Below are 15,310 nucleotides of genomic sequence, written 5' to 3'. Positions count from 1 at the left end.
CCTTTGCTTTGTTCTTTCTTTTCATCTTCCCCCCCATCACAGCTTCTCTTTTTTGGGCTCTGCTCCATTTCCATTGCCATTTCTTTTCCTTCTTTCACATTTCCATAACATTATTATTTTTCATGCTTGACTCAGCCATGGCTCTACATGATTCAGTTTGTCACTATGTTCACAACGTGGCCATTAATTTTCCATATTTTTTGTATTTTCCTCACTGGATCTAGAACAGAAGAGCCAAACCAGCATCACCAAAGCCCGAATACACATAATACTGTGTCTCTTATAAAGCATTTCCTTTCAGTATCAATCTGTCATATGGTAACCATGTGTTTATCTGCAACTTAATTACAGCAAACTGGGAATAAATTAAAATACATACTAGAGGTTTATTTTTTGTGAGGAAAAATAAAATTAAATGAACATGAAACCTCAGAAAGAACAGGAAGGGGTAGATTGTGAACACTTAGGGAACACAGAAGTTGCAGACGCTTTTTCTTTTTTCTTGCCAGGCAAGAGACAAGTTTTCTCTCCAGTATTTCTCTTTAAAATTGTTGAGGCAAAAGATTTCCACTAGTTTATGAAAGTTTTAAACTCCCCATTTCTCTAGCTTAAAATTCTAGGGCTTATTTGCCATTTTATTCAACTTTCAAAATGCACTGTCTCAGTACTAAGATGGCTGTAGAGCCACCCCCTGCACAGGTATTGGCACAGCTCCAATTCCAGGGAATCTGAACTGATTTGGATTTTGTGGGAGAGCAATGACACTGCACCTGGGCATTTATTTTGGTGGAAATTCCCAGTGCACCAGTAGAGCTCACTAGTTCTGTTCTTCCTCCACAACTTCATGGACATACTACATTTCATTATATTGTATTTGAACCCTCTGCCCTCCCTCTGCAGTTAAATATAATTAAATACTTCTTGATGATAAACTTTGCATAAAACACTGTGTGGAAATCAGGAGAAATGTCTAATTTAGCAAGAGATACTGAGCAGCCAAGGACAATACAGAGATGAAAAATTATGAAAGGAAAAAAGATGTCATATTGAAGAACAGCGTGAAGTATCAACAACTTGGGAAGAAACAATTAGGAGCCAAGGAAGTAGACTGCAGGAAAGGCATTTTTAGGACAGAAATTAAGCCAAGTTTGTGTTTTCTTCCATTACAACAGAAGCAGGATACTTAATAGATCATTACATTTTTTTTTTCGGTACAGAAGATGCTGTAAGAGTCTCTCTAAGCCTTTTTTTGTCCTAATAAAAAGGTCCAGAATCACATAAAGCAACTTGGATTTGAAATACCACAGAAAAGCTGATTATTGAGTGCGACCCAACTTGCTTTTGTACAGTTTACATTATGAAGCTCATCCAGACAGCAGAACTTAAACATAATATAAATAAAAGCATCTGAAATTAGTTAATGACTTGGCTCTGAAGCTGGGTTAGTTTTTTCCCAAGTAGCCAGATTCATTTAAAAAATAAATCACAGGACACAATGAAGACCATCTAGTTCATCTAAATTAGCTCAAGGTTAGACATTTACTTTTTTCAAAAGTGTGATTGAAAAGGTTTTTAGACAAGATGCTCAGCTTATGCTGATCATTCACTGCTGTGGTTATTTTCATCTTGACTGGGGGTCAGGAGGAAGGGAGAAGGGCACAGTTAAGGACAGAAGTCAGTGAACTATTGTTCCTCAATAAAACTCCATTTATTTATACAATTAGAAGAAGCAGTTGCCTACTGGTCCAGTAACTGGAGATCTGTTATCCCTAGAAAGGTACCTGACTAATAAAGTTTGGTTATTATAACTTATTTATTAACACTGCCAATTAATAATAGATCAGGTATAGGAGCAGTGTTTGAAGTCCTGTTCAAATCAAGCTTAGAGAGCTGCCTTTCTCAGTGTCTGAAGAGTTATTTGCTTCTGTATGGGCAAAACTGATCTTCCCTGGTAAAGACATGCATCCATAGACCCACCTGGAACATCTAAAATACCCATTTTCATTTCTCACCAGTAGATAAATTGTTTGAAAGGTCACTCTCTTGTCACTTAGAGCAAACTGTCCAGGAGCAGAGAGGGGTTTGGGCAATTAGTATCTCTCAAATCTGCTTGGACCACCACCTTGATCTCATGAGTAAGTTGTAGCTGTACCATAACCTTCACTGAACACCAGTGACAAACCTGGGTTTGCACAAAAGCAAACAAAAACCTCCTGTGTATGACTTGCACTCAAGAATAAGGATATGCTCCTTCTTGTAGTTGCACCCAGATTTGACATCAGTGGATTAAAGGCACAATTCCTACTGCATGTAATATAATAATATCCATTTATCCAGCCTCCATAAAGACCAGATTTTCCTTAAACATACAGAGATATGTACATAAAATACATCCTCGTATAAATCAGCGTCCACTTTCCCAAATACCATTGCAGCATTATTAATATTCTTCCTGAATATCAGAAAAAGGTTTAACATCTGCATTAGGTAAAAAGTGAAGTTTTCTATAGAAAACAAGTCCTGTAGATACATTGAAATCTTTTCCACAAGACATCCTTTTTAATGGTTCTAGGAAACATTACAGTTTGGACAGACTTCACAGAAATTTACCACCCAGTGGCTTTCATTTGTCTGGTTATTTACAATTATCAGCTGCTTATGTGGAAATAAATATTAACATGAAATGCCTGTTGCTTTCAACAAGGGCAGGAACTGGTCGAGTTGAAAAGCCCCTGAAAGCTTTAAACCCACTGAATTCCTTCCATGCAATCCCCAAATCTAGTTCTTCACCTCTGGCTGTCCAAAGCACGACCTTTCAGTTCTCCAAACACATTCTCAGCACAAACAAGAGGGACACGGGAAATATTTTTGAGAAGACCCAAACATCTACAAGAAGAGATTTATCAATTGAAAATTATTGTATGTCCAAGGGTGTGAAGTTGTCACTCCACTTAAAAACAACAGGTTTGTAAAAATGGTCAACTCTCCTCAAACTTTGATTTACTCAGTGACTTCAAGAAGAAAGCAGCAAACCCCCAAAAAACCAAAACAAAAGCAAAAATAAGGAATCCTGAAAACCTGTAACTATTCAGAGTGCAAGTCTGTGCTATACCTTAGAACAAATCTCTCACAACAAGCATGATTTTGACTCAAATATCTGTGTACTGCCAAGGACAAAGGAATTTAGGGCAGTGATGAGAATTCTTTAGTGTTTCCAGCAGGACAAATCACAGGCAGCTGCCAGGCAACAACATATTCTTATGCTCCACCTTATTTGGGTTGCACTCCCCAGGAATGTTCTGTGATGTGTGTGGATAAATATTTGTTTTATTGGTACTGACACAACACAAAAAGCACTGATAACACTTATAGTAGCTGCCAGTGCAACTCATTCACTCTCAATGCAAACCTGGGGCATTTCATCATTTGAATTTAAATTGCTGGCCTTGCAGAAACACTTCAAAACTGTTGGTAACAATATGTTTTGTTCTGGTAAAAGTCCAGCTGAAAGGAAATCAGTTAATATAAAAAGTTTCTCTTTTTTTCTTAGTCAGTTTTTCAAGTTTAGGTTTTTTTAAGCCCTAGGGAAGTGACACAAACATTCCTGCACATAAACCCGGTGTATGTTTGAAGTTTTCATTTTAACAGCTGTGCACTAACAAGAGGTTAATCCTGACCCCATATAAAGCTGTAGGATAATGTACCAGGTGGGTGCTGGAGCACCAGCCTTTCCCAGACTGTGCTCTTACCCAGCTGGATTTAAGGAAGCACAAGGAGCCCTCAAGCCCTCATCCCAAAATCCTCCACAAACCCTCCTCACAGCTCCCGACTGTTTTCCACACAAACCCATGGCAAGGTGCCCCCGTCTGGCCGGAGCTCCTGGCGACTCCCGACGGAATGACTGTGGATGGAGCTTGTGGAATGACCTCAGGGCTGCTGGAATTCTGTGTGCTCTGTAAGACTGAGTAGAACTTCACTCAAATATCAGTGAGCTGCTTGGATCCAACCTGTCTGCTCAGTGATCCCACAGGGGGATTATTAGTGGGTTATTAGTGAGGGGAGTTTGGGAAGGGACACCTGATGGAAAGAGGTATTTCCCTTTTTTCTGTGGAATCAGCAGCTCTGGAAAGGGGCACGTCCTGCCTTCCAGGCTCTGACCTGATGGCCTCACAGATGAACTAATTGCATAAGCATATGATTGATTATTCATTCTATTAATAAATGCCAGAGACTACTTGGGTAATCAACATCTTAAGTTTCCACACAAAGTATGAGCAATAATTAATAACATATTTTTTTTATCATACCCTTTCAACATAAGCAACACTGCAGACATTTCCAGCATTCTAATTCAAGCAGCAATTACTGAATCTATAATTATTTGAGTATATTAATGAAACAAACAACCAAGTTGTATGAGAAGAACCAAAAATCCAATGTTTGATTTTATTGTATTCTCTTACGTGGAGAAAAAGGAGGAGAGAAGCAACAACAACAAAATGGAGAAAGAAAGAGAAAGGATTAAAAAAAAGGGAAAAAGGGGCAAGTTCAAGGGAACAAAGATAAGGATCAAAATATCTGATACTAAAAGACAAAGGAGTAAAAACAGTTCAAGAAAAAGGAAATTAAAGCAACAGACAAAAGGAAGAGTTTCATTACTAGAATTTAAACGTGCAGTTATCCCCAGCACATATAAAAAGACAAGGATGTCTTTTTATGCCCTCAGGCTCCATTTCCAAACCCAAGCTGAGTCTCACAGTAGGAGCTGTAAGGTACACACAGATGGAAAAACTTGAGAAGAAAGGCAAACACTATATTGTTATTTAAAATGTAGTTCTGGATACTTCAATGTTCATTTTTTCCGCTGTAAAAAGACCTCTGGATGACTCTTCCCAAACACACTGCAAATCACATTTGAGGCCTCCAGCATATTCCTCACCTTTGGCTTTTTCTATTTTCGCCCCTCTCTGTTTTGGAATCAGCTCTTGCATTTCTTGCAGCTGCCCCTGCCAGTGCAGAAGTAGCACTGTCTAGACTAGGAACATATTTGTGACTCTTAAAAATTATTCCAGTTATAGCTTTACAGCTCCTAGACCTCCAAAATCCCATTTCTCATTTCCAGCATATCCCACTGCCCTGGGATTCAGAATTACTAATTCAGAATTACTGTCTAACAGTTCAATCCTTATTAACACATAGGATCTTTCTTGTTAATTTCTATGAGACAAAAATATCATAATGTTCAGTTACCAAAGTACTCGTTGTGAATACAAAATAAAATGTCCCAACTCTCTGAAATCAAATTGGTTTATTCGCCCTTGTACAACTCACATTGTGTAATAGAAGTAAAGGCCAGAAATAAAGAAAAAGTAGCAAATAAATCATAGAATAATAGAATATCCTGAGTTGGAAGGGACCCAGAAAGATTATTGTGTCCAACTCCTGAAGAATTAGATATCAAAGCCTGCTGTAAAATATAGTAATATTATATTTTAGACTAGCATGATTTTAATTTATGACACCATTCAAAGAGCTGGTAAATTGATGATTCTTATATCAAAATATGGTTTGTTTCAATCAAAGCTTTTTAATACTTATTAATTAAAAAATACCTTGCACTCCCTTGCAAGTCGTTGGACTGTTTTATGGCAAAGCTTTGAGTTAGTTTTAGCAAACTCAATCTTTTAAAAATTCACTCATAAAAGGATTCCAGATACTTAAGCACTTAAAACTCAAGTTACCTCGCAACTGATGTGCTTGTAAATGGATTACGAACAGAGCAGTGCAGAAGAGGAAAAATGTTTCAAAATAGAAAATGAGCAACTGATAAAGAGGAAATAAGTGAATCACACTCAGAGCTGCTGCAAACACACTCCAACCTGCCAGTGAAACAATAAATCAATGTTACTGTACACAAACATCATGTCCCCAAATATGGTCCATCTCGTCTCAGACTCATTACTCCACTTTCTATATCCCAGCATTTCCCAACCTGACAAACAAGGAACTCCAGCATTACTGTCCCACCTTTCATTGAGACTCCTGCAGGAGTGGGACATTTCCTAAGGCTTCCCAAACCACCTGGGCACTGACACTGGTGAAAGGGAAATACTCAGAGGTCAAAAACTCTGCTCAACTTCCACTCAGAGCTGCTCTCCAAGCAGCAGTGCCAGAGGCTGGAACACCTTCCTGAGGAAGAAGCTCTGGTAGGAGCAGCCCCATGAGAGCCGGGCTGGGCTGAGCCACCGCTGAGACACGGAGAGATTTTGGGTGAGACATTAACAGAAAACTTGGATGTCCTTCCTACTGCAACTAATCAGTATCTCAGTCCTGTAGTCCTTGATTTTTATCCAGATTGTCATTTTGCAAAAGAAATAACTTGGTTTCAAAACAAAAAGCCTCAGGCTGTGCAAGCATTTACACAGGGGACGGTGCAAGACCAAGGCTGGGCTTGGAGACACAACAGGAATTACCAGTTCCAAGGGAACCCCTCTCACTCTCCCCGGCCCCAAACTTCTCATCATCGTCTTGTATCATGAAAACAAAACTCGGTGTTTCAGAAATAACTCATTTTTCAGTAATTTGATGAGCCCTCCAGTTAGCAAAGGGAAGAGAACACACAGGATTTAATGTGAAGAACAGATAGAAATCATCATAAAAATGTAAATTGGCAAAGTCTCTCCGAGCTCTGGGAGAAGCCCAAACAACGCCAATGTTCTTCTTCAACAAGACATGTTTATACACCACACACAGAGTCATCCAGAATAACAGAACCTATTGAAACAGAGGAGGTTTTTTATTTTTAACATTTCCCTCGTGAAGATGACACGAGGGGAACTGTGCTGGAGTATCAGGAAATACACAACTCCTTTGGCCACAAATGCTGGTCAGATCATAAAAAAAAATATAATTAATCACTTCACGGGGTGTTTTCAACTTGTACTCAATCCTGAATTTTGTGCACTGTGGAATTATAAATATCTAGAAATGTGATAATCATAAAAATAGCAGTATGGTATTAAAAGATACATTTAAAAATTAGATTTGTCTACAAACACACACACACATCTTCTGCCATTTCCCCCCTTCACATTCTCACTGGGAGCTGCAGAATTGCTGTACAAGTAATTTTTGCCACTGTCCACTAATTCACCCAAACAAACCATTTGATGCTACTGTTTGTAATGGGAAAAACATGAATCAACAGGCAAAGACAACTAATTTTTAGATTTAAAAGGAAACCACAAGCAAACTTTGTTATCCTCCTCAAAGTGTCTTCTTGCTCTGGCTGCCAACTAATCCTTCTTTTTGACTAAAATACTTCAAAATATTTGTGTCCTCAGTCTACATCTCCTTCCTGAGACAGTCTCTCAGTGGAGAGGCATCCTGTTATTAATTCCTACTCCATATTAAAATGGGAAAACATCTGAGGCACCAAACAACTGATATGAGCAGAAAGCCACAGGAACCCAACCATGTGTCCTCGCTGACATCTCAAACCAACAGTTTTATCTGTAAGACCAATAATTCACTTTACCACATCACTGCTGATACAATCTAAGATGGCAACATTATCAATCATCAGTTTATAAAAAGATGCATCCTCTTTTTAGAGAAGTTTAGAGTGTTCTATATGGACACTTTTTTGGCTATTTTGCCTAGAAATGGAAAGTGCGACCAAGTAAAGGGAGAACAAATGAAAAAGGGCAAACAAATAGGGAAAGATCATTAGAATGATAATGTATTCTTATTTTTAATGAATTCTAAACAATCTGTTTTCAGTATTTACACACAGATAAAGTGTTATATTTTTCTAGATTTAAATTTCTATGTTTAAAATACAGATTTTCTATATGTTCATTATAGCCCAGTCTTTACTTAAGAGAACCACTGTCCCTTTGGTCTGGGATGATGTACTTGCCTATGGAGAAAATGGAATATAAGAAGCAATGTCAGGACATGAATGAAAACTTACAGGAGGCTTATGGCACTCTGCTGGAAACTTAACAACTGGTTAGGTTGTTTTGTCCTTCAAAATTTGAAAGATTCTGAATTCTTCGTAGTTTACACGTGAAAACTATTTTTATGACAGAATTCCACAGGGAAAACCTCTTAGAGGGTATTTCTGAGCAATAAGAAATTTATCAGGATGAAACCAGTAATGTGGTGGGTTTTTTTGCTCCGAAAATCTCAGATCAATGTCTTTGATAAAGATTTATATACCCATAACTCAATGGGCAGTTACCAAAATAAACATCCAAATCTGTAAACTTACAGAAATTCAAAAAGTATTTGTATAAAGAGTCTTTGGTTTATACAAAGGTCTGGTACAGAAGAAATCAGAGATAATCTTTTGTGAACTATGGCAAGGACAAAAAAAAATCCAGTGACTCCATCTTTTGTATTTCTCCTGCAAAATATGATTATCTGACAAAAAAGTTACAAACCTCAAAATTACTGATGGGTAGCAATGCCCAACAGAGGCACATGAGAAAGCCCAACCCCCAAACCAAGCTCACTGTGCTATTTGGGACACACAGAAGTCGTGCTCAGTTGTTAAGTATTTTGGAAAAATACGAGTCAGCAAAGAGCTGCAATAGAACTGTCCAAAATACAAGGAAGTGTCACCATTTGAACCCCCCAAAAAAAGAAGTTATTCTATTCAAAAGGAAAGACAGAAGGACAGGGGAAATCTTACATGTTTACATACTTATAATGGCCAGGGTTTTAAAGCTGTATTTATTCAAGGTAGGTGGGCAAGTTGCTTTGGAACATCAGAGGGAACAGGCTTTAGGCAATGATATAATAAAAATTCGACTGAATTTCCTCACTGTGTACGTAGTTATGGGCAATATGTGAAACACACTGGCCTCAAATTTCAGGCAGCTCTGAAGAAAGCCTTTACAAATTCCTTCCATCTGTCCATTCATTGGCATTTTAGATAAAACATGAGGAAAAACCCACCACAAACTAAACGTGGGAGTGAATGGAAACCTAACCAAGAGGTACCAAGTTGGGGAAATAATTAATGCCCTCAGATAGTTAATACTAATGAATTAATCTGAATAATGAACCAATCAGGATGAACAATGAACTAATATTTTAGATATTCCGTTCACTGCAGTGAAGAACTGGAATTGGGATGCAGCTACAGTGGGAAATGAAGCTTTTTTAGGTAAATAGATCCCAGCTACACACACCTCATATTGCAATTTTAGGTTTATTCCCACCTAATGAAGAACCCAATGCTTTTTGCAATGTATTGTTAACATTCTTAAATACGTGAGGAAAATCTGTGTTTAAATCTCTTCAGGTTTACCAGCAACATTTTCTCTTTTCCTATATTTTTTTTCCTTAAGGATATCCGTGACCACTGATTACAACAAGGAATGCAGTAACTGCTACAGGTTTCAGAAATGCCAGTCCCAAATTCCACATCTCATGTTTTGTGCCGACTTTACCAGTTATAAATTTTTTCCCGCCATTGCTACTTTTTTCCAACTATAAACTTCTGGGTTTGATTAAAACAAAAACCAAAACCACATGAGTAATTTCAAAGTTTAGGATTCCAGCTTTGTCTCTGATCAAAACCAGCCAGCAACTGCAAAGATTCATCATGACAACTAAGAGTAAAGCAATTTAAAAAAAATCATTCCATTCTTTTATTTCATTGAAAGGTTAAAAAAGAACTGCTTGTAATTTTCAGTGTTGTCTCTTTTCCTTCCAATTCCTGAACAAAGCAGAAATAGGTTTACATTCCTGAATGTGGGTGTGGTTTTTGACTCACAAAGATAATATTTTCATCAGTGCTTTGGGAATAAATTAAATAATAGATCCAACTTCAACACAGCCCTTCTGTAAATAACATAGTGAAACAGGAGGCATAAGAAAATGTGCATTAATGATAACATGGGAGAAAGCTATTAAAAACAAGGATGACTGTGGAACATTTAAAGCTATAGAATGCACTCTTGGTGCCGGGTGAGACATGGAAACAGGGGATAAAATGCAGAGGTTTGGTGTTCCCCCTGGATAAGGATTGATAGAATTCATGCATATAAAGGTATAACAGTTCTGCATTTGTGCGGCTACTGCTCACCTCTGGCACCATGAGGAAGAGACCACAAGGGGTTTCAGAACACTGGAGATAACAAAAGGAAAATCCTGTATATGCAGGTGGCCCTCCCTCACCTGTTGTGCCACTCACCAGACGGCAACAGGGACAGGCAGACTGTGCCAGAATTAAAAAGGGATGAGGGGTAGTATCAGTTTTCCTTTGATGCTCCAAGGAAAAATGACAGCACAACAATACCATAATTACTAAATAAAGATAAAAAGTCTGGAAAACTAGGTCAACAGGGAAGCTACAAACCTTGGCAGGCTGTATATTTTGAAATGGCTGAGAAAAGAACTTGTGAGGGGAAAAGGGGAGCAAAAGGAATCAAGGAATATAATAAGGGAAAGCAAGTAATGCGATCTGGGCAGCCAAGAGAAGTTGGGTAAACTCTGTCCTTGATGCCTTTTGAAACCAAGAGAACAAACCCCTGTTGTGAGTTCAGCCTTCACCTGCTCTGGGCAGCAGGTTGGACTCGCTGACCCCTGAGAACACTCACTCTGTGGGAGCTCAGAAGGTCATTCAGGCAGTGCTGGGAGTTACCGGGGGGGACTGAAGGAAATGTGTCCTTTCCTCCACTCTGCTCAGCCAGGTTATCCCTGGCACTGAACTGGCTCAGTGAAGGCTGTTCCTGCTCCAGTTTAGTTTGGCCACCGTGCAGATATAAGATTCCATTTTTAAAAGGTATGATGTACAGCTGAGGTTTCCTGGTCTCTGTATGCCATGATCATAAACAGTTACTTCAACTCCTCTTTCTGTACTCTGGACTCTTCAACTCCATACTTTCTATACTTCCTAAGTTGGCTTAAGAATTTTTATTTTTAAGATGTCCTCCTATTCCTTCAGCCTTCTCGCTTTCTTCCATGACTAAGGTATTACACTTCAGGCACTTCGAAGATATTTAAGAAAGCGATGTTATTCCTCCTCTGTTTCAGGATGTTCCCTGTATTTAAGTGGCCTTTCAGATGGAATTTGAAAATCCATGAGCCCTTCTCAGCATCACAGATTCTGTTATCTTAACTCATACTTAATTTTACCCTCTCTGAGGTTTAGAACAGACATACAATAGTGAATGCAAGTTTTTCCTCCCACCATCAGCTCCCACAGAAAGAAGCAAAATTGATAAAAGTGAAAATAACAATAGTCTTACTGCACACTGACTAATACCTCTTGCTGTGAAAACAAAAGAGGCTACTGATGCCCTCAGGAAATTCAGAAAAATTACAATTTGATGTTGTGGAATAGAAAGCTACACTTAGGGGAGGAAGAAGCAGCAGTGGTCACTCATACTTTGGAAGCAATTCCAGAAGATCACAAAATGTTATTTGCTAGTTGACAAATATTCTTGTATTCCCTCATAGTGCAGGGGTAGATATCACAAGTAAACAAGTTTTATCTAATATTGCTGTCTCAGGAAATGGCTGCAAACATACAGATGCAGAGGAGAGCAATACATCATTGATGCTGTAGTTCTAAAACTCTGTGGGAATCAGTTGAATATATATATATATATAAAAATACATATACACACATCATCTAAAGTCCGTGTTTCAATCCATTCTGTGTCAAGAGCACCAATACTTAAGAAATCCAACTTTTTGGGACAAAGGGCTATAGTTACACTACCCCCTAAGGGGAACAAGTTCTGTTGGGATCCCAGAAGGAAGTATCCTGCTATTGCTCCATATTGCCCTGACTAGGTTGCTCACATTATGGACATAAGGAATATTCATATGGCATGTGTTTAAAAAGCACACTTGCTCTTATACACTCCCCCAGTATAGTTTTTAAAAGATTCTAATTCTGTATTTCTACTTAATGTGGCGACAGATCAGAAAACTCCACACCAGGAATAGTGAACAGATCACAATTACTGGAAATACATAAAATTTAAAAAAACCCATAACTTTATACCAGTGTGGGGTCCAGGAGTGTTGCTGCCTTAACTCATGGGATCCACAGAAGTGAGATTTAGATCAATGTCTGAAAAGCAGGTATTTTGAGGAAGAGATAGAAAGCAAATTTATTTCAACTGTATTGAATTGCTGAAAAACCCTTTGCCACTACTGGTTGTCATCTAATAGGCCCAGTGAGAGATGTTATGAGAAACTGTTGTAACCACTATAAACAAGCCTGATGCCAACCCAAATTCTAATCCCTCTTTTTGACTGAAGAAGATTCTCTTGAACAATTTCCACAATTTCAGCAAAGCAAGAGGGAAAGCCTTGTCCCTCTACAAGTAACAAGCTTTAAGGAAAAGAGATCAGCCTATATTTTAAGAAGAATCCATGCCAGAGGCTCCAGGCTCCCACATCCATTTCTCACATCCTATGGCTCTTACTCAAAACATGAGCCAACAGTGGCAGTTTGCCCTAAGATATAAAGTAATAAAAAATTTCTCTAATTATTAGTCACTGCTTACTCTGTGTCTCCTCTTCCCTCAAAGGAGACCATTCCACATTAAGGCATCTTAACAGACTGTAACATTCCCATTCCACAACTCACTCCAATGCCTGGCCATGCATGTGGGATAGACAGGCATAAAGTACATGCATGTGAAGCAGATATTGGCACCTTGCTCTGCTCTCAGAGTCAACTATTCCCATAAACACAGCAAGGATTAGATCCCTGAGGACACAACAGCATTTTTCACTCAAACAGAAACTGCCTGAACTGCCTGTGTCCAAAATCATTTGCAAGGACATCCCAGTCTGAAGGTTTAGCAGAATATACAGTGTTTTTACTTTAGTTATTATGACAGGCAAGTTTGTGTGGAAGATTTTAATGGATAACAGTATTAAACCAATATTTAACAAAATTAAAACTAATATCTAATTATTGAAACATGGCAGATGATATCCATTCTCAGACAACAGTTTTCCAAACTAAAAATCCCAAACCCTCCAGATATCACATAATAATAATGGGTTGCTCTTTAACAGCTCATACAATTTTCAAGTGTTACTGCTCACTGAAGGAAGGTGTAATGCCATTTTCATGAAGAGGGAACTGTGTCTTTGCAGATCCCTCCAATAGTCTTTACTTCTTCCTTAAAGTTGAGCAAAAGATAAGCAAGGGCCTCCCAGGCATATTCTGCTTCATACTAATGGCAGGCTCTACCAAGATCACAAAGCCACACTGACCCCAGGTAATTAGAGGGATGAAGGAGAACAGATGACATTATTTATTTGTTCAGTACAACAGGTTTTTGTTTAGATATTTTAAATGGCAGCAGATACAATATTGGAGAAACTTCATTTTGGTCTGCATGTTAAAGGAGAAAAGTGACTTAAAGGCAGCCAAAAGGAAGGGTAAACACGGATACCACCACAACTATGATGCTTCCAGGACTCTCACTGATTCATAGAATCATAGAATGGTTTGGGTTGGAAGGGACCTGAAAGATCACCTCCTTGCAACCTCCTGCCATGGACAGGGACACCTTCCACTAACCCAGGTTGCTCCAAGCCCTGTCCAACGTGGCCTTCAACATTTCCAGGGATGAGGCATCCACAACTTCTCTGGGCAACCCGTGCCAGGGCCTCACCACCCTCACAGGGAAGAATTTCCTCCTAATATCTAACCTAAGTCTGCCCTCCTCAGCTTAAGGTCATTCCCCCTTGTCCTGTCACTCCAGACCCTTGTCCAAAGTCCCTCTCCAGTTCTCTTGGATCCCCTTCAGGCACTGGAAGGGGCTCTAAGGTCTCCCCAAAGCCTTCTCTTCTCCAGGCTGAACAACCCCAACTCTCTCAACCTGTCTTCATAAGAAAGGTGTAGATTCAGTAACACCTTCAGAGATCCTTCAGTCTGCTTAGAGGATTTAGGATTTTCACTGTATGATCTAGCAGAGACAAGACTGTGCGTCCCGCTCAGCTCTGAAAAGCTGCTGAAAGACATTGACCTTTCAAAAATTACAGAGATGACATAAGCTAAGAAGTCCAGCTTCAAGGATCTACTGGAATTCATGATCAGAGATGCCACATCCAAAGCAGATGCACTGAACCAGAGTTTTACATGCACAAAGGCATCAGAAGCATAAGAAGCTGCACTTAAATATACACTGAAGTGAATGCCGCCACTTTTATCTCTAATAAATACACCATTGTTTAAACACATAAAGTCTTTCACCTGACATGCACAACCTTGACTAGATGATCTAATTTGCTGCTCTTTTCCCCACTTGTTTTCAAAGAACTGTTCAACTCTCCCTTTGCAGCCCAGTGCTTTCAGCACAGGTCCTGAGCCGTGCCCTCATTTCGGATGCCATCTCCACTTGTTAAGTGTGACTGTCTCCATTCCTTTTAAACAGCTCCAGATAAACTACAGAAGTTTAATATTCCTTCTTTTGCCTTTGCACAGCAGAGCACAGTAGGAAGTGAATGACTATTTTAAGAGACAATGTGTTTTCCCAGTATCTTTCCACCACATATTGCCAACAATTATGGTCAACTCAATGGTTATACCAGTCCATGACTATCTGTCTAAATATTCCTCAGAGCGTGAGTTCAACCAAACGACAAATTTTTAATGTCAGAAGAGCTCAGACAACTCTGCCTCCCAGGTAAATTTGTCATTTCTGAAGCTCAGCAGACCCACCATCCCACTCATCCCACCCGGACGCTCTGCAGACGCGATATCTGGGGATGCAGGAAAAGGCTCTGCTGGCACACCAAGGACCTGTGGTAACGTACCATTATTACCATTATTCCCTCCCTTCCCTCACGCTCACTTCTCCTACTTGGATTCCTAACTTCACTGCAGCTCTGCAGAGCTGTGCTTCAGTATCATGTTTCAGGATGTAATTAGCCTTACAAAGGAAAAAAAAATGAAGGGAAAGTGCTTTGGTCATTTTATTTTCCATGCATAAGCTACAACTTATGGTGAAATCATTGCTGTAAGTCGACAAAAGAAACATTTTCCATGCTAAAGCTTCAACAAAAAGGTTTGCTGCTTCTAGATTACAGGCTTGAAGGGCAGGAGTGGATTAAGAAAATATGAATTGAAGAAAAAAGTTCTAACTTTAATATTTGTCTTTATGTTAAGGCTACGTTTGCCAAAATGTATTGTATCTTACTCTTTTAAATAAATCTACATTAAAGCCATACCACTTGGAAACTAAAGTTCTAAATCCATAAACCAGAACAGAATAAAATACACATTTTTTTGTTTTGTTTCTTTTGAAAACACTCCACTTTC

The 15,310-nt window shown here is 38.9% G+C and overlaps 1 protein-coding gene across 1 annotated transcript in view; it reads right to left on the bottom strand.

Annotated features, from left to right (window-relative positions):
- Nucleotides 1-15,310, bottom strand: part of CENPP (centromere protein P) — a gene marked incomplete at its 5' end in the record, with an annotated part of 122,265 nt that overhangs the window by 10,713 nt on the left and 96,242 nt on the right. The gene's annotated exons all lie outside the window — the stretch shown is intronic.

Source organism: Neopelma chrysocephalum, unplaced genomic scaffold, assembly GCF_003984885.1.
Source record: "Neopelma chrysocephalum unplaced genomic scaffold, ASM398488v2 Primary Assembly neopelma1_147, whole genome shotgun sequence".
NCBI lineage: Eukaryota > Metazoa > Chordata > Aves > Passeriformes > Pipridae > Neopelma > Neopelma chrysocephalum.
This window is presented reverse-complemented; position numbering and strand designations above follow the sequence as displayed.